Here is a 20175-nt window from a genome sequence, read left to right on the forward strand (position 1 = left end):
AGGCAAGAATTAAAAAGAGGAAAGCTCTTGAAGCAAACACAGCCAAATGTGCCAAAATCAGCAACTTTTTCACAAAAACGACCTCCCGGTTGGAAACAACTAATGAGGACGATGAAACGGGTAAACCACCTTTCAAGTTAGTTAATTATGGAGTCAATGAATTGTGTGGCATTGTGGCGTGTAACATAACGTTATGTAATTTAAATAATAGTATGATGCGACGCCACAGAACTGGGAAACTTTGTCTTGTAGCTCCTCAGAGTCAGAAAGGAAATCCTGCAGCAGACACCAGCCATGAGCCCACAAGTCCAGAGTGGGCAGGTAGGACTGCTCATAGAGGGAAGATTATTAGAATAAATAGGCACCAATGAAGAGTATGGTGTAGGCCTGTTCAATATTAAAGGTGCTCTGAGATGCTAGATGAATCAGCACTACATGAATGAAACTGACATGAAGGCTTTGCAAAATAGCAGATTTGTGCTGAGAATTATGACCATTTTTAAAATGTGCTTTAGTGTCCAAAGCAGAGCCAGGAGCCAGTAGTGATGAGGGGGTTGTTCCTGTCAGAATGGAAGGAAAACGTGAGCTGTTGGAACAGACTGTGTGAACAAGAATTAGTTCCAGTAAAACCACTTTCTATACCCAAACGATAGTCCTGACCTATTTTATTTTTTATTAACAGTGAGACAGTAAATAGACAAAGCCCACAATTGAAACGCAATAGCATAAAGTAATATTAAATAAGCCTGCATATTTTGCCAATGTAAATATCTTAATTGGTTAAGTAGGTCAAAATGTCTGTAGATATTATTTTTTATTGTGATACAGGTGCAGGCGAGTCTAGGGAAACTGGAGGAAGTGTGAAAGGGAGAGCAGAGTCTACTGATGACAGAGGAGCAGCTCAGCAGCACAACCCTGAACCACTAGGCACAAATGACACAGATGAAGATAACATGTAAGGTTATAATTACATGATTTTAATAATAATTGGTCGTGATCTAAAGTGGGCCGGTCTGAGGTATGAAACTCCAGGGCTGAAAATGAGTCTCAGTCCAGCCCTGCTAATGACAATTTAAGGTAATTTATTAATATTTTAAAGTACAGTTATGACAAATACCTCCTTTAACCCGACCACAGCTGTCATTTTTATTGTGAGTCTGAGTTGTAACTTACTAGCAGCATGTTCGCAACTAAAACAAAACTTGGACGTCTTTTATGAGTCATTTTACAGCGTAGGAGTTTAGTACTAAGAGGTATTGATTTAAACCTGCTGAGTCACTATCTGGATAAGACATCCCACACAGAAACAAAGTGGTGTATGTATACAGAAGACATGTGCTAAAAGCTCCTTTTAGTCTGACTGTTTTATATGGTATCTGTACATCTGCCAACTTAGTCCTCACAGGAACAGTTTGTTATCAGGCGCCTAGACCTTCAATGACAGTAAGGCTGTATAATTAAACTATAAACCGCACACCTACATTTCTGAGGTTTCAACATCAGCCTTTCAGTCGGTTTCATTCCATGACTGTCTGAACTTAATGTACAGACCAAGAGCAGCACTACGTTCATCCTACTGGCAGTATCAGTTCTTCCTTGTATTTATAAGCATATGTTAACTTATTCATCTGCAAATATGATCTAGTAAAACGTGAAAATTCTACAAAATTCAAGTAATGAGATTAAACCTATATTGTTTATTTACTCATATTGTGTGAAAACAAACTGATTCAACTAAAAGTGAAAAAGTACTGGCTGTGAAATGTACTCAAAGTATATGTCTGATTTTCTTTTTTTTGTCATTTTTGTTTTGTTTCTTTCATGTTATATGGTTGAATACGAACTCTGATTGCTGCTGTCGTTACGTATTTTATATTATTGTCATATTGTTATATCTTTCTATTGATCTTGTGGAGATGCGCAGTAATGATAAATAAAAATTCAAGATTCAAGATTCATTTTGCTGACCCGCATTGTCAGGAAATTTTCCATAGATTTGCCTTCTACTTGTGCTGCATCCACAAAAACCTGATTAAAAGAAATTGAGCATCCATAAATAGGAATGTAGTGAGGCAAATGACAAAAAACATGGCACAAACAATGAATTTACTCAGAAAAAACACTGAAATGCATTACTACTTAATTAACATGCATGTGTTGAAAATGTAAGGAGTAGAAAGTATGAGCCAGTATCAGTACAGATACCTGAAAACTGCCCTTAAGTACTTTAAGTAGAATATCTTTGTTACCAACTGACTGGAGACAGACCAATCTGTAATTTGGTCCAATTATATATAAAAAATTAGGGTTGTCAAAATTAATGCATTAATGTGGATTAATCCATCATCATGATTAATCACATTAAAAAATTTAACACAATTAAGCCATCTGCAGCACAGAATGACTCTGAATGTCTCTGCCAACACATTTGGGGCAGTTTGTCCAAGTAGAGTTACCATCGCGCATGAACAAATGGTCAGTTGATCTGGTAGTGACAGGCAGCAGAACCAACCCATGAAGATGGAAGACACTAAACAGCACATTGGCCCTCTGGATGGAAATATGAGGACAAAAAAAACAAGATGGAACAGTTGACCGACATAAAGTGCACTGTAACAAATTACTGTAAAAAAAACAGTAAATTTTGTACAGTATCATGCTGTTATTTGTAAATACAGTATAATGCTGTAAATAATGAGGTCTTTAAGGAGGACATTTAAAACAGTAAGCTACTGTAAAATTGTACAGTATTCTCCAGTATTTTCTTCAGTTCCTCCACTGCTGTCCGCCCAGAACTGCTCTGAACAAAGTCATCTGGCATCAAGTCCCACCAGCTCATTTAGAAAAAGATTAAATCTAACGAATGTTAACTATAGACTTACTGCATCAAAGGTTAGTGGTTCTTTTACGAAACAGAAGGAAAAAATAAATACAGAAAAAACGACTCTTTTCCCCCTGACCATCCAGCAGTGGAACAGAGGCCACCTGATGCTTTCATCCTTCTACCTACACTGCCATCGCTCCATCCTGCTCCAGTTGTTCATTTATCAGGTAAATGTGATTTTATCAGTGGAACTGTCACCATGCTGTGGCATTTTGGGTTCATTAAACATTAAACTGCCTCCATAAACCCCGTTCACACCGGATGCAACTTGCGCGGTGTAACAGGCGGTGTAATACTGCTTCATATTTGGGGGTGTTAGCCTTATGTAGCTAACATGCAGCTAATTTAAGTTGAAGCGTACTAGCTAGCTGTGAAGTGGACGCAGTTAAACTAAACAGCGTGTCAATTTGCATGGTTTTCACTGCCCCAGGGTTACATTTCTAAGACATTAAATCTGTAAAGTGGAATTTACTAACTTGGACATCCATATTAACTGCTATAATTAACCACTGTTCTAATAAAAGTAAGTGACTAAGGCTAATTTTTCCCTCTTTGTTGGGCAGTTTGTATAGGACGTGTAGCATTATTGAATGTGTGTATGCTTTATAGCTCTATAAACACAGTGTCATTCATAACTGATATACCATTGTCCAAATGTCTTCCACTGCAGCTGATACTGAGCTCACCCTGACCCTCCAGCCAGTCCCAGACTAATACTGCTGGAAGTGTCTGTATGTATGTGTTTATGTGTGGATGTGTGTCAGTCTGTGTCTGTCTGTCATTCAGTCTGCCTATTAGCTGTCTGTCTGTATCTGAGTAATAAAATAACTGCTTTTGCCCTTCCATGACAGTGTCTGCCACTGTAAGACAAAAACAGCCGTAAGTGGTAGCAGTATAACTTATGATACCAAATTTAAATAAAGTACGAAAAAAGTATAGAATAAATGTATCCCTCAGAATTTTGGGTTCATCCTAACCAATTTTCATACCTTACAGCAGGGGTGTCAAACTCAGATCCTCGAGGGCCGGTATCCTGCATGTTTTAGATATTTCCCTCTTCCATCACACCTGGAAGCCATTACATCATTATCAGGCTTCAGCAGAGCATGATGATGAGCTGATCATTAATTGAACCAGGTGTGGCTAGAAGAGGGAAATACCTAAAACCTGCAGGATAGTGGCCCTCGAGGACCGGAATTTGACACCTGTGCTTTACAGTGACTACATAGGTTCTTGGTAAACAATATATCTGATACTGTTTTGGGACATTAATCTCAATTCTTGTCTCCATCAGTTGCAGGTGATGAAGTCACATCTGGAAGTTGGATGATGAGCATTGAAAGCCATGTTGTGTGTGAAGGCCTCCAACCAAGCTTCATCACAATGCTGCTGCTGTTGCAGTGAATTTAATAAAAGCTCAATGTTATAATGTCATCTCTTGTTTGAGCTTTTTCTAGCAATGTTTGTGATTTTGTATTTTAAAATGTAATTTGAAATGTTAAAATCCTAGCTTTTTGCTGTGTTATACTGTAAATATTACATTAAATACGTTTTACAGTAATATATTGTTTCTTGGAATACAGTAGTTACTGTAAAATGCAGCAACTGTGGCTAACAGTATTTTACTGTAAAAGGAACATTATATACAGCCCAGTACCGTAATACTTTTTACAGTAAGAAACTGTAATTGTAGATTACAGTAGAGATATTGTAGAATAACAGTAGCATGCTGGTAACTCTAGCTGCCAGTATTTTACTGTTATTTAACGGTACAATATGTTACAGTGTAGTATACGCACTCTGCAGGAAGGAGCTTTCTTTTCACCGAAGCACTTCCAGCTTAAAATAACACATTAACACAAAGCATATGTTAGTCAGGGTTTCTGCTAGCACTTCAGCTAATGCGTCGCCCAGCTCGTGACAAACATGTGAAGTGCATATATATTCCCTTCTTTCTTGAGTCTCTTTGCTCATGCAAAATGAAACCCAATTAATATAGATTTAAAAAATGACTGATAATTAATCAAAATTAATCCACAGCAAACCTGTGATTAACCTGATTAAAAATTTTAATCATTTCACAGCACTAATAAAAATGCAAAGTTTCTAGTCAGCCAACAATAACACAAAGTCATGATACACAGCCTAAGACAGAAAGCAGAGAAAACTAAAGAAAAACTTGCTATACTTTGGTTGTCACTCATCTACAGGGTGTCCCATAAGTCTCCATACATAGGAGACATAATACATTCCATACATATATGGTTCTAACATGTATTTCTTTATATTTCTTCTTTATAGTTCTTCAGCAGTGGACACGCATTGAAATGTGTTCCCGACAAAATGGCAGTCATATAGAGCATATTATATAAATAAAATGGTTTATGTCAAGAAACGTTTATTTTTCCTATGTATGGAGACTAATGGGACACCCTGTACATTTTAAAACAGGCGACAAAGTTCTGATTTAGATTATGGATCCTGATTTCGCCTCAAAATATCATATCATGTTTCAGCCAGACCGACCAGACCTAATTTATACTATGATAACATTTCATTTACAAGTTGTAAGTTTGTCTGTGAACATCTTTCCAACTTCACCAAAGTCTCTAGATCAGACTTCTCATTTAATAACGCATAAATTAGATTCAGCAGTCAGATGGTGTTCCTCATGAGGACAGTTTCTCGTTGATCCACAGGAGGAGGTGATGAAGTTTAACCTCTATGTTTGGTGTTAAGGTGGAAAAGTTTCCCTCCTGTCAGCTCTCAGTGTGTCAGGGACATATGGCTCTGCATTAATGAGGAGCCTGAATATGGATCAGGTTCTGCTGCGTTGGAAACAACTCAAACTCTGCAAAGGGTCACTCCGGTTAAATTAACTTTAATGGAAAATGGTCCTGCTCCAAATGAAAAATCCTTTGAAGTCCTTTAATTACAACATCACATATATGGAAATACATTTCCATTAATGCTCTATTCAGATTATTTGACAGATGTCGACTTTCCAGCTAATTATCTTTACCGATCCAGCTCTCCATATCTGCGGGTTCAGACTTCAGCATTAAAGCCATTTCTCATCAGTGTGATGTGAAAATCAGCTCTACTGCATGACAGCTACGTTCATCAGGTCTAGTGTGAGTTGTCCGTGCTGCCATGTTTCATTTTCATCAGGAAGTGGCTTCAGGCTGTATTTTCAGATGACTATGGAAGAGTTTGAGGTCCAGTTGGGGATGCTCATCACACACATCAGGAGAAAACCCACCAACCACCGAGAACAAATCAATAACTGAGTAACAACCACAGCAACTACAACACTGCAATACTGCATTATTACAGTTTTCTGTCTTCTGCCCAAGTCCTGGAGGCAGAAACACAGATCCCACATTGTTGGTCAACACTGGACACTTTGTGCAGCCCTGTCAATTTAAAGCAGCTAGAGCACTAATAGTCCAAACACTCAACAGTAGGGGAAGTCATGTACCAGAACACCCTTATGAGAAACAAAATCACCAACAAATCAATCCTATGTATCCACAGACTGTGTCATTCACTGAATAAAATATAAAGCTCATTGTTTACACACATCTGTATTATGGTATCATGAGGTTTTCATCACGTAGCTGGTTATTTTGACAGCCTGTCAAAATAACACTGCGGCTGAATCCCAATTCACCCCTTGGCCCTCCCCCTTACCCCTACCCCTCTGTTTTGCACATGAAGGAGTAGTGTTGTCCCGATTCTTGATTAGACAGAGGGCCTAAGGTGGAGGACTGTATAGCCCTTGAAACGGAGATTTTTCAGGACCACACTACGAACGGAGGGGTAGGAGAAATTTCCCATAATTCTGTTCAAATCATTGGCAAGATGGAGGTAAACACAGCCAAAAAGTGCAGCAGTGTGATGAAAGAAACCCACAAATGTACATATTTTCTTCATAAAACACTTAACCATGTGATCGACTGTTTAATGCTGTTTGAGTGTGTTATAGATCGCATTTCTGTGGTTTATGGTTGGTAGCCGCAAAAAGATGACCAAAGCCCATGGAACAGAGATGGTTACAGCTACTGACAGCATGATGAATACTTTCAGAAACAAAGTTGTCGTATTTGTTAATAGCGGCACCGATGACTGCTGATGACGTAACAGGTCGTGAAGGGTTGTCCCATTTCATAGGAGAATGTTTCAACCCCCACCCCTTGCAGCTCCATTTCAAGGGGTAGTGCCAAGTGCAAGGGCCACGGGGGAGGGGTAAAGGTTAGGGCTAAGGGGTGAATTGGGATTGGGCTTAAGTCTTCTAATGCTCATGTGATGCGTCAGCTGATAGTTTACATTATAGCTCTGTTAGCTTAGCTCTGTTTTTAGCTAGAAAACAGCCACAGTAAAACCACAAATCACCTCTGTTTTCTGTACTGTTTGTGTTGGCCATAGCTGCACTAAAGATCTGTCTGGAATCGAACACACAAGGACAGAATTGTCCCAGTTTAAGGCTCATTTATGCTCGATTTACGTACATAAATAGGTATATCCGCTTCTAACATTGTCAGGCGTCACTGCCTTCATACTTGAATGCATCCAGTGCGTTGGAATGACTGTTTCTCAATCAATCCACCAGAGAATCTCTCTTAATTGACATACTGGCCGAATACCACGAAGAAGAGTAAAGTTTTTTGAGAAAAAAAAGAACCAAGTCATTAATTACAAACATGGTGAGGACAGAGGAGGTATTCCTAATGTGGATATTGAGAATGGTAGTTGTCATAAATATGTTGGTAGTTTTTCACTAACTGGTACTTCTCCGTATTGTTCGTTTGGGTACGCATCTGCAAGCTCCCACAAGTAATGTACGGACAAAATATTCCGTCCGTATCCATCTGTGTCTGTAACATAGAGCATTAATGAGCCTTTAGTCTGAACCGTGAATCAGCATATGTCAACTTAGCAAAGATAATAACATCACATAATAACTTTATACCTTCATCAGTCCCATAATCACACTCACCCATGAAGAAGAAACACTGTGATTTCTACAGCTGTGTCCAGGGGTGAAAACAACAGTGCTTCAGTTTTTATCACTCTGTCACTTTCTTTGACTGTAAAAATTGTTTCTTAATGGTTCTCATCTCATCTGATCACTTTCTCAAACTTTGGATAAAGGCTCCGTGGTGTTAGTTTTCCTCACCATGGAAGACCACTAGAGTGACTCACCACTCCCTCTAGTTGTCACATAAATCCTCCGACCCATCGCTGGATTCAGTTCATATCTCTCTCTTTATGCATAACTTCAAAACTGTTTATTCCAAACACTCCAATGATAATTTCAAGTGATTTTATTTTTATTTGAAAGTAGAAATATTACATATAGCCACTTTAACATTACCTTTCAAATGGATTAAGTCAATGGTATGTGATATGTTTTGGATACTGGGCTCATATAAAGCTCTCGCTGCAGTATTTAATCACTAAAAACAGAGATGTTCTTTTAGAGTTGGACCTGAAGGGTGTTTACATACTGTACAATCCCTACTGTGCTGCTGAACAGACTGTTCCATTTATTTACATCTGGATTAGTTATTACTGCTGTTTGGGAGGTGAATAATAAAAAATTCTTCATTGTCACAGGTGAGGGTGATTACCTAACATTAGCTGACAAACTCATCATAATGACAGGTGGTTAATGTCAGGTGCTAAAACAGTGGTGACAGCAGAAATACTCTGATTCAATTAGCATCATATCTTCTGACATAAACCTAAACTAAACATGCTTCCAGTTTCAGGTCAATAGTTTCCACAGTTTAAATGAGGCTCAGTTGACAGTCTGCGGCTGTCAATAAGGGGCTGTTGTTATTTGTATTCAGTCGTATGGTAAGAGTATTATAATGACAAATATACATTTTTGTCTGGGTTTTCATTCTCTAATGGATTCTATATAAATACAGCCAAGGCTCTACTTTTTCCTAAACTGAATGATCTGAATATTTTTTCTCAAGGGTGGATTGATATAATGGCTGCACAACTGTATCGGATAATATTTGTTGATATCAGGCAATATTGGTATCAGTATAATATAACATGCTGCACACTAGTAATACCCCTCGGCAAAATATAGTGTAAGATTCTGTTGAAAGTTACTGCCCTATAATTTAGATTAGACTGTCTTTGTGTAAAACTTATTACATTCATGGTTACATTTGAAAGTACTCAGATATTATAACTGCATAGGGATGCACCAATACCACTTTTTCCAGACCGAGTACAAGTACGAGTACTTACATTTGAGTACTTGCTGATACCGAGTACCAATATGAGTACTTAATAATCCCATTCCAGTTCTTAGTTCCTTTTGCAAATGTGCTTTATTGTCATTGTCATTAGTCTGACTGGAACAAAGTGCTGCTACTGACATTTAATGTGTTGGAATGAGCATTTCTCAATTAATCCACCAGGGGGCGCCACTCTTAGTTAACCATACTGGACAAATACACGAAGAAAAGTAAAGTTTTCTGAGAAGAAGAAGAAAGTCAGTAATAACAAACATGGAGATGACAGAGGTAACACTAATGTGATACTAATATTACAGCGTTTTCACTGGTAAGGTTTAAAAGCTTAGCTTCAGGAGGTAGAGAAAAGAGAAATGAGCAATAAGTTTCATTTTCACTTCCGCTGGCAGCGATCCGTACGGCTCCGTACCCCCATAGAATTATAAGTAGGATGGAAACTGTCCCAGCCCTGGGTAGTTATCATAAATATGTCAGTAGTTTTTCTCTAACTCACACAGCCGCTCTTTGAACAGATCCTCTACCTACACAGTTCCCAGTCGTATTCTCCGTCTGGGTACGCATCTGTGAGCACCTGGAAAATGGATGGAATGTACGCAGAGGACGAACAGAACGCTGCGTCCGTATGCGTCTGTGTCTTTAAGGTTTATTGCAGTCAGCGTTACTTTTATCACCGTCATTTATTTTGAAAAATCTCCACACTCTTCACACTCCCCACGCATTATTCCACCGCCATGTACCTGCTGCACTGAACTGTGAATGTCATGTGGCCATAAATGGTATCAGTGCAGTTGTATCAGAGTACTTTTACAAATACGAGTACAAGTACGACTACGAGTACAGTATCGGAGCTGATGCCCGATACTGGTATCAGAATCGGTGTATCCCTAAAACTGCACAAGGCTGTTTCAAGCAAATATATCACCCCAACAAAGGGGTCAAGGTCATTTGACCTTGGAAAAGTAGGTCAAGGTGATCTATTTTCAGTGTGCTTCTGCTCCGTGCCAAGATGCATCCACAGTATAAATTTGGTGCAGATATGTCAATGCATTCTTCAGATAATGTGAATACATCATTGAATGGACAGACAGATGGACGGACAAACAGACAGACACCACTTCAGTGTAAGTGGTGACCCTGCCAGAGATCAGAATCAATGCATAATATCAGTAACATCTGAGTGTAAAACAGGCTTCGGTTATGTAATGCAAATGCAGCCCATGAAAAACAGACATAGGGATTAGTTTCCAAAATCACCAAAGGTCAAGCAGTTACACTGGTCTCATGTGAATAGGGAAATAATAATAGGGGAATAATAAGACATCTTTCATTAGATGGAAGTGGATGGAAAATATGTTTTGTCATGTTATATGAAAGTTGTTTTGATTTCTTTTTTTTTTTTTTTCCTAAATCTGTATTTTTGCATGTGTCAAAGGTAATATGATTGAAGCACAGAAAGACTTAACCAACTCTCAACTATTTGCAACAAAATACAGAAACAGAAAGCGACATCAATATTGCCATTGGCTATAAGCCAAAATGTCATGTTAAATATCAGTGTTGGTATCAACCAAGAATTTTGCAATTGCTGTATCCCTACTTTCTCTGTCTCTGTCACTGCTTTACTCATCTGTTCATCTCAGATGTAGGGTATTATTCTGACATTTTGACAAGAGTCGATAAAAAATTTAGAAGTTCTGGCAGCTCATCACAAAATTTTGTACATTTGGATCCTGAGAAGACACCATATTTTTCTTTTTTGATTGTGAGCTGACAAGGTTTCAGAAATCTTGCTCACACTCATCTAAGGAAATTAATGTTTACTAAACAGACTTAATACTTTCCACTATTTTCCATTTCTGATTACCCTACCAACATCCTCCTGACTATTTACTTTAAGTGACAAACTCTGTGTGTTAACACACATTGTAACCTGCCTTTAAAACCTGCTGTATAAATAAAGCTGCACTGTTTACGTACTTCTCTTTAGAGCAGCTTTAGATTAAAGGTCTCTGTGTCTGATTAAGAGACAAAAGACAGCAACATAAGGTAAAATTAGCCTGAGAGCGTTTGTCAGGAAATACCTACGGATCTGATAGGTCGGCTGTATTTTCCATATAAGGCATCAGGTTGCTGACCTCTGTTAATAAATGCCCGGCCGGGAGTTTTATGTCTCTGTGGGAACCGCAGAGGGAAACACACTGGGAACGGGTGTTTGTGCTGTGACCGGTTTACAGATTGATCCACCTCCGCAGATAGAGGAAGCAGCCGACTGTGAGTTGAATTTATGACTCTATTACTGAACTTCAACACAGAGGCTCGCTGCCTGCAATGACAAGGCTCCATCAGTAGAAAGGATTACACTGGTGCGCTGCTTGGGGGCTGATTTTACCTCATTTTCTCTGTTGTTTTCACCTTGTTCAGGTTCATTTAAATTTATTTCCTAATGTTAAACATCCATTTAAAAGTGAAAAAACAAAACACACACCTAAATGGCCAACAGGTGCATTGGAGAGTGGTTTGATAGAACACTGAGCTGCCTACGTATGTGATGAAGGTCAGAAACACCATGACGTAACATTTTAAAGAAGCAGGATAGTGTGAGGGAGCTTTTTAATCTTCACGCCGAACATCACAAGCACTAGATTGTTTTAAGACATGAATAAACAACGCAAAAATACTCAGACAGAAATATTTCATATTCAAACTCTTCATACTAACAGCAATGTAAGTTTGCAATGGAACTAGTAATGGTAAGATTCACACATTCTCCATCAAAGTTAACAATACAAGTGTCACATCTGATAAAGAGTGCATCAGATACTTGCTATGAAATCAAGATACATTAGCTGTAACAACTTCAATACACTTCTGCAATCAATCAAACAATCAGTTACTAGTTTGGCAAGAAATCAGAAAAAAAGTACTTCAGTAAGGGCAGTGGGAGGTCAGTGAGTTGCTTGTTTTGCTTGAAACATAGTCAAAGGGCAAAAAAAGGACTACGTTTACTAACACATTAAACAAATGAACCTTCAAAACTGAGAGATTTTGTGCATTTAAATACCTAGAGATAAACCCATTAATGCTCATGTTTGATAAATTGCAGGTCTATGCTTTATACAAATGTGTAGCTTTTACTACCTCAAATAGTCATAATACCTTATTTAATGATTTTAATTGAACTCTGAATCTGGATTTATAGTTGCTGTTAGTGTTGATGACATTTGCAAACTTGGGATCAGGGCAAATACTACTTGGCCTCAAAAAAAACAATACCTAGTTTTTACAGGTAAATAGTGGAAAAACTGGAGGGACCCAGAAGCATCTCAGTTCATACAAGACACAATCAATGCAATTAACATAATAAATTATCGGATTAGGAATTTAAGTGAATTATTTGAGGTTATTTTACTTTATTGTCCTGCTCTGTTTTGCAGGTTGGGGATGTACAGTATTGTTAAGCTTTTTGATGTTTGTTTAAAGGACTTGTTTCTAATTTGCATTCAGATTTGATGTTTTAGTCTGTTTAGGTGAGTTTTGTTGTGAGTTGTGTGTTTAATAAATCAGTCCACAGAGCTCCTTCTGGAAATCTGCTGCATCATTCACCAACACACACTTTGCGCTGTGTCCTCAGGGCAGAGCCATTTTCAGCTCTGAGCTGCCGTCTGGCCTGTGGACACATCGATCCAGCTCAGATTTCTGCTGCTGCAATGATGCCCTGCAGCAGCGATTGGGAGCTAATGTGAGGGTTAAGAGGCAGTGCAGGCCGCCTGGATCTCAGGCCAAACAGGCACAAATCACACCAGAGGACAAAGAGACATACAGCATGACAGGCAGAAAGTTTGAGTTCATAAGAGCTCAGAAAACCTGCAGCTGAGTCAACATGAAAACATCCAAACACAGGGCTGGGATTTGTGCGTACAGCTGCTACAGACCTGCTTTTATTGGCTGCAAAAAACACATATTGTGAAAAGATAAGACATAAAGTTTTAATATTTATTACAGCATACAGCTCCAAATAAAACTGTTTTATTGCCCACATCCCTTTTCAGTAACTGAACACCCATCTGTTTCATGTCATCCCTGTGTTTTGTTCTTCAAAAACTATTTGATCAAAAGAACAAATCCTCTGGGTGTATGGACTGAACTGAACCACTTTCTGAAATAGATGCACAGAAAAAGGCACAGTAGGAACATCCACATTTTCTTGAATTAATGAACCTCCACTTCAGCTCTTTTAACTGACAAGTACTAAACAAGACATAAAACTCTCACTCAACAAACACCTGTGTTTCACTGCAGATTATAAAAATAATACTGAGCTAAATTTCCTAGCTCAGATAATATAATGCTATAGTTACTATAGTTAGTTTAAATGAAAGCAATAATACAGGGGTTGGACAAAATAATGGAAACACCTTAAAAAATCAACAAAATATAATTTAATATGGTGTAGGTCCGCCTTTTGCGGCAATTACAGCCTCAATTCTCCGAGGTATTGATTCATACAACTTGTGAATTGTTTCCAAAGGAATTTTAAGCCATTCTTCAGTTAGAATACCCTCCAACTCTTTTAGAGACGATGGCGGTGGAAATCGACGTCTTACTTGAATCTCTAAAACTGACCATAAATGCTCAATAATGTTGAGGTCTGGGGACTGTGCCGGCCATACGAGATGCTCAACTTCATTAGAATGTTCCTCATGCCATTCTTTAACAATTCTAGCTGTATGGATTGGGGCATTATCATCTTGAGGTGAAGGTGATTCCATTATTTCGTCCAACCCCTGTAGTTTAATGCTGTATTTGACAGTAATGCTGTATTGGTTGTTTACAGCATTAATGTTGAAAGGCTGAGTGTATTTCAGGCTGTTTACAGTTATCTGTACAGTCTGTCAGCACTGAAGTGTTTATTTCATCCACTTAAACCTGCAGGAGTTTGTGTAATATATGTTTTCATGTTTTGTTTGTATGATAAAGTTATGACAATGGACATAAAACCGGATTAGTGACTTCTGACTTCAGTTCAGATCAGGTTCGTTGACACTGATATATACAGATGCTTTGCTGAGGCAACTGCATGAAACACAGTAGTAATTTGTTTTGCTTTCTTTTCTTTTTTCTTTTTGTTATTAGAAGTGTGAAAAGTATTCTAACACCTGAGCCTGTGTGTCACAGAAGTCCTACTTTCTGTAGACATTAGCTAGACATGAGCTAAACTGACAACACATTTTACGATGATCACAGTGTGTTCTACGTCGACACATAAAGTTGTGTAGTTTCTCACCTCTGACTCACAATTTTTCTTTCTTTGCATTTCTTTATTTCGCTAAATCCTTAAGTACATAAAGCTTGAATAACACTGAATTTATGTTTCATTATATCACAGAAAATTTGAATGTAGGTATTAGAAGGATCAGGTTGGTGTTTTGTAATTTCAGGCACTTAAATATAAAAAGCACTGATGGAGATCTGACTCTTTTACTATTAACATTTATCATTATCACATTTATTTAAACACATCTACACGGAGAACATGCAAACTCCTCACTGAAAGGTCAAACACACCCATGACCTTCTTGCTTTGGGGTGGTAGTGCTAACCACTGCACTACTGTGCTGCCCAAAAAAAACAAAAAAAGTCATAAACACTTAAAAAAGACGTAAAAATGATGCAAAAAGACAAAAATATAAATAACCAAACAAGATATAAATGTTGGAAACCATTAAACCCAAATAAATAAATAGGATGTGACTAGAGTGATGCTCCACTCACTGCTCAAAGCCAAAGTTCAGTACATGTTCAGTACACGTCAATATAATTAACAACAAGCAGTAGACAGAAAACCACTAGTACTGGTGTGGAAGCACTTGTCATGACTTTGCCTTTTGTCATGTTGTTCGAAAACAAAAAACCCTTTGAACAAATAAGATTCATTTACTGTAAAAAAAAAAAAAAAAAAAAAAAAAAAAAGAAAGAAAAAGAAAAGTCTGAGGGGAATTCTCATCTTCTTTTCTTGTGTGGGAACAGGGCATGTTGAAAAAACACACTACATGATGAACATGAACCCTGAGTGATAATAGCCAGCAACTTATACAAACACAATCAGGCCCAATGAGCTCAAAAGTAATGTGTCAGAAACTCTTAGTTGGCCGTTTACTGCTGAAACCAGCTGTGAATAAACCGAACACAACACAGAACTACAAGAAGCTGTAGAGCACAGGTGTCAAACATGCGGCCCGGGGGTCAAATTCAGCTCGCCAAAGGGTCCAATCCGGCCTGCGGGATGAATTTGTGAAATGCAAAAAATTACACTGAAGATATTAACAATCAATGGTGTGAAAATCATTTTAATTCAGGTTCTGTGTACAGACTTATACAGTCCAATTAGATTTCAAGTGGATCAGAATAGTAAAATATTATCATAATAACCTATAAACAATGACAACCCCAAATTTTCTTTGTTTTTTTTTTTTTTTTGGTGTAAAAAAGTAAAATTACATGAAAATGTTTACATTACCAAACTATACTTTTATAAAAATAACCTGAACAAATATGAACAGAAACGTCTTAAGAAAAGTAAATGCAATTTTACCAATATTCTGCCTGTTACTAAATGTATTGTGCGATTGTAATGCACATGTGTAAATGATAAACTGATAAAAACGAGGCAGAATACTGTTAAAAGGTTAAAATTGCACTTGTTTTTCTTATGACAATCCAAGTTGTTCGTGGTATTTAGATTTTTAAGGAAACTTTGTAGATGTAAACCCTTTCATAATATAATTTTACTTTTTTCACTGTTATTATTTTACTGGTCTGGTCCACTGGAGATCAAATTGGACAGATTGTGGCCCCTGAACGAAAATGAGTTTGACACCCCTGCTGTAGAGCGTCAGAGCTGCAGAGTTGGGCGACAATTTTTCTGTAGGTTAAATGATTCCACCAAGTTTCATATTACTCCCAGTCACCTGATCTATTGTTAAAATCAATATGTTCTTCAGACAAAGTCACGGTGACTCCTCCTGTGACTCCTCCTCCCTGCCGGTAGTGAAGTGGATTCCTGTTAAAATCATCATAAAGACATTTGGTTCTTGTCTAAGGACTGAATTATTCACATCTTTCTCTGCATATCCTTAAATACATCCATTTTCTGAACCGCTTCATCTTCATGAGGGTTACCTACGTATCTACCTATGGGTGATAGCGGAGTACACCCTGGATGTGTCACCAGTTCATCACAGGTTTCACACATACAGATGAACAAATATTCCCTCTCACATTCACATCTATGGGTGATTTACCAATTAACACATTAAGGTGCAGGAAGCAGAGCAGAACATGTAAACTCCACACAGAAAGGTCCACATCAGGTGGTGCTGGAATCGAAGCCAGAACCCTCTTACAGTGAGGCGACACCACTGTTAGGCACTGCACCACTGTGCCACCCCAAAAATGAAAATGCCATAAATAATTAAAGATGCTAAAATGATGCAGCAAAACAAAAAAACATAAATAACAACCAAGATTCAAATGCTGCAAACCATTAAACCCATAAAAATTAGATGAAAGATGAAAATGTGCTTCTTGAAGATGAAACAAAAGAAAACAACAGAAAGACCATAATAAGATGAAAATGTAAAAACAAAAAAAAAGATGCAACAAGACAAACATCCACTTGTTTTGCTTATTTCGCTGGTGTACACTCATTTTCACAGCTTCAAATTCAATTAAACTAATAATGAAATGAGTGAAATTTCAATCTAAATGTTTTATCTGAAAATATCAGTAAAACAAACCTTAGTTATTCATCTTATTATTAAATCTAAGTTATTTATCGCAAAAATTCTATTAATTGCAATATTAAAAATGAGATACCAGTGAATATTCTTATATTTTATGGCTCAGCCCTGCTTTAAATATCAGATAATCAGTGCATATAATGTCATTGCTACTTGCACAAGTTTATTAACATAGCATCAAGGTTTAAAGGCAGTGGAAAGGTCCTTTGTTAAGTATTTTTCAGTGCTGCCCTCTGCCCTTCACATCAACACATTCTTCTATGATAAGAATCACAACCTGTGATTACATGCAGATAAAACTGAAAGACTGACTGATCATTAGTGTACAACTCGGCTGCACTTTGACCTGTTCTCTGCCGCTTTCAGCAGGAAGTGGTAGATCTTAACGCTCATGAATAATTACAACTGAAGTAAGAGGCTACGCTTTACATGTTGTCCTGCTTTTGTACAGTCTGCAGTTTGAATGTGACTGAACCTTTTCCATCTAGGACTGAATTACTAAAGATTGGCACAGGAGAACTGCCGAACATCGATTCCGTCATTCAGTGAATAACTGCAGAGTTCAGTAATGACACAAGAATCACAAACATCTTGGAGACAGTGAAGTTGTTCACATAACTGTATTGATCAAATTTTTAATTAAGCCGCTCAGAGGACGTTAATTGCATTTATCTTTTGTTACAATAGACAAAGCTGTGGGAAGGTTATTAGGAAAACAAAAGTCACATCACCTCCCATGTAACCTCTAAGTCAATACAATCACTCACTGATGTTTTTATTTAACCTTCAGGTTCCTCTCCATGTTCAGAACTGCAGCTTTTTTTCAACAGAGGCCAAAACTTTAGCGCTTATAAAACAAGTATTTTAGCTTATTTTAGGCAGTTCTTGCAGATTCGGTGTTTTTCGGGTTCATTTTCTTCCGGATCTAGTCCTGTCTTGTAAAGTCTCTCCAAATGTTAGCACTAACCTCCTCACAACATCTTAAAAACATTACATTTACACTCATATGCCTGTCAAGCTGCTGACATTTCACATATTCTGTGCAGGGCTTATGGGAGATGGTGTTCCTTAACAGTTGCCAAAAATGCAAGTATGACATTAAGAAGGAAAAATCCCATTACTGTGAACACACACGGTGAAGTTCAGCATATACTTTGTGTAAATGTATGCTCCAAGGATGCATTTTGGGATTCTGAGAGGAATTTTTAACTGCTGGAAGAAAACCCAGATATTTTGGTGAATCCAATGTGTCTGATCTGTACACTTTACATCAACAACTGTCTCATTTTGCAAACATTGTTGAATCAATGAAGTGAAAAGTTTTGAGTTTGTAATTTTGTCTAAAACTGGCAAACCACCAAGAGACGAGTTGTGTTTCCTACTTGACACATGTTGCTCAATAATCTCGCTTCATTAGTTGTTCATCTGGGAGTAGTCTGCACGCTTGCTGAGCTGCAGTAATTTCAGAATGAGCGGGGGGGGGGGGGGGGGGGGGGGGGCTCTGCTTACATTCAGGGGAAATTACGGCATGCATGTTTCATAGATTCTGAGTGGCAGATTGGCATCGGCTTTTGTTGTTTTGGGGCTCTAATGGACTCTCTGTTACGACCTAGTGAGCAGAGGAAACGCTCTCCCCCAGATTCTTCTCCGTTTCCTCACAGAGCAGAGCATAAAACAGTCTGCAATGAACGGGCAGGTCTTCAAAGAAAACTCAGGCTGAACAAACCGTATTGAAGACCGCTGCACTGTTGTCTGGTGACCATTAAAACCATATCATACACTCATCTTTAAATTGGGTGTCATAAAAGAAGGCAACACTTGTATTTAAGTAAACAAATACAAAGTCTGATAACTGTGACTTTGTATCATCTCATAAAAGTAGAAGTACTGATTCAACTCCTTTACTTAAGTAAAAGTAAAAAAGTATAACTTCTCAATAGTAATAAAGTACAAAAGTAAAAAGTAAAACTGCATTTTTTGCCATGAATGAAACAATACTTAACCAGACAAAGTCATATAGAAAATCTTATAATCATATAAGAATTTTCACGGGTACAGGCACGGGTAAAATTAAATGAAATGCATGCGGGTAGTGGGCAAGGAAGTGAAAAAAAAAAAAAGATTCATGTATGGAAATATTTTCCTAACATTTAATGATGATGATCATTTAATTTCACCATGGTTAATCCACAGCCGGTTTTTTTTACTTTGAAGTGAGCTTGACCTTTGTTTATATATGGTTAAAGACGTCATTGAGCAGCACATATTAGAGATTTCATTTTTTTTTTTTTTTTTTACTTGTCTTGTCCAGCATCATAACAGCAGAGTGGTAGTCTGGCTTGCTTTGCCAAGAGAAACTTCATAAAGTATATGAGGCTCCCCTTGATATTCTACTGTCTTTATTATGAGTTTTGTTGAACCACATTTCAATGCCGGACCTGACTCGGGGGGGGGGGGGGGGGGGGGGGGGGGGGTGAAGGGGGGACAACAAGAAAGGAGAAGGTGGCGAAGACCCTCACAAGTAAATATCAACAATACAAACAATAACAACCATGGTGAGAATTATAATGGTAACAATAACTACAACCAGAACTGAGTAAACTGGGTAGGAGAGAAAGAAAAACTAAAAAAAAAACATACAAGCAAAATTACAATAAAATAAAATAAAATACATAAGACCTATTAAATGATGAATATAAGAAAAGAAAGCATGAACAGAATATCATAAACAACATCCGCCCAAATAATACCAGCAACAAATCCACACAACAGCAGTTGTTCACATTAATCTGCTGTGACAGAGTGACTGCATCAGAGTAAAGAAAAGAGAACAGGGCAAAGAGACTGAGGTAAAGAACACAGACATGGAACCGCAACCGCACCTCCTCCAAGGACCAGGGGCTAACAAAGAGAGCCCAAGGCCCGGCCAACCAGCAGACACCACAGAGAGGGGGGATCCAACCCGCCCCCCTGAGAGTGTTGTTTTATGGACATAAAACAATGGAAATCACTGCTGATTCAGTCAGTTCCATAGGTCCAGTCCGTCCGTTTAATGTCTTCAACCATAAGTGTCTACGGTTTGTGTCAAATGGCGTCTTTAACGACGGTATTCGTTAAAAGTGAAGATTGTTTTTGTAGCATTTCGATTCTGACAACGACCAGCACAGCAAGTCATTTTTCCTCCTCTTTTCCCTCTATTCTCTCCAGTCTCTTC

At 38.0% G+C, this 20175-nt stretch overlaps 1 protein-coding gene across 2 annotated transcripts in view; it reads right to left on the reverse strand.

The window, feature by feature from the left end:
- LOC115435416 (atrial natriuretic peptide receptor 1-like) overlaps window positions 1-20175 on the reverse strand; it is a 127833-nt gene that overhangs the window by 98840 nt on the left and 8818 nt on the right. The window lies entirely within an intron of this gene.

Source organism: Sphaeramia orbicularis, chromosome 16 (assembly GCF_902148855.1).
Source record: "Sphaeramia orbicularis chromosome 16, fSphaOr1.1, whole genome shotgun sequence".
In the NCBI taxonomy this organism is placed as follows: domain Eukaryota; kingdom Metazoa; phylum Chordata; class Actinopteri; order Kurtiformes; family Apogonidae; genus Sphaeramia; species Sphaeramia orbicularis.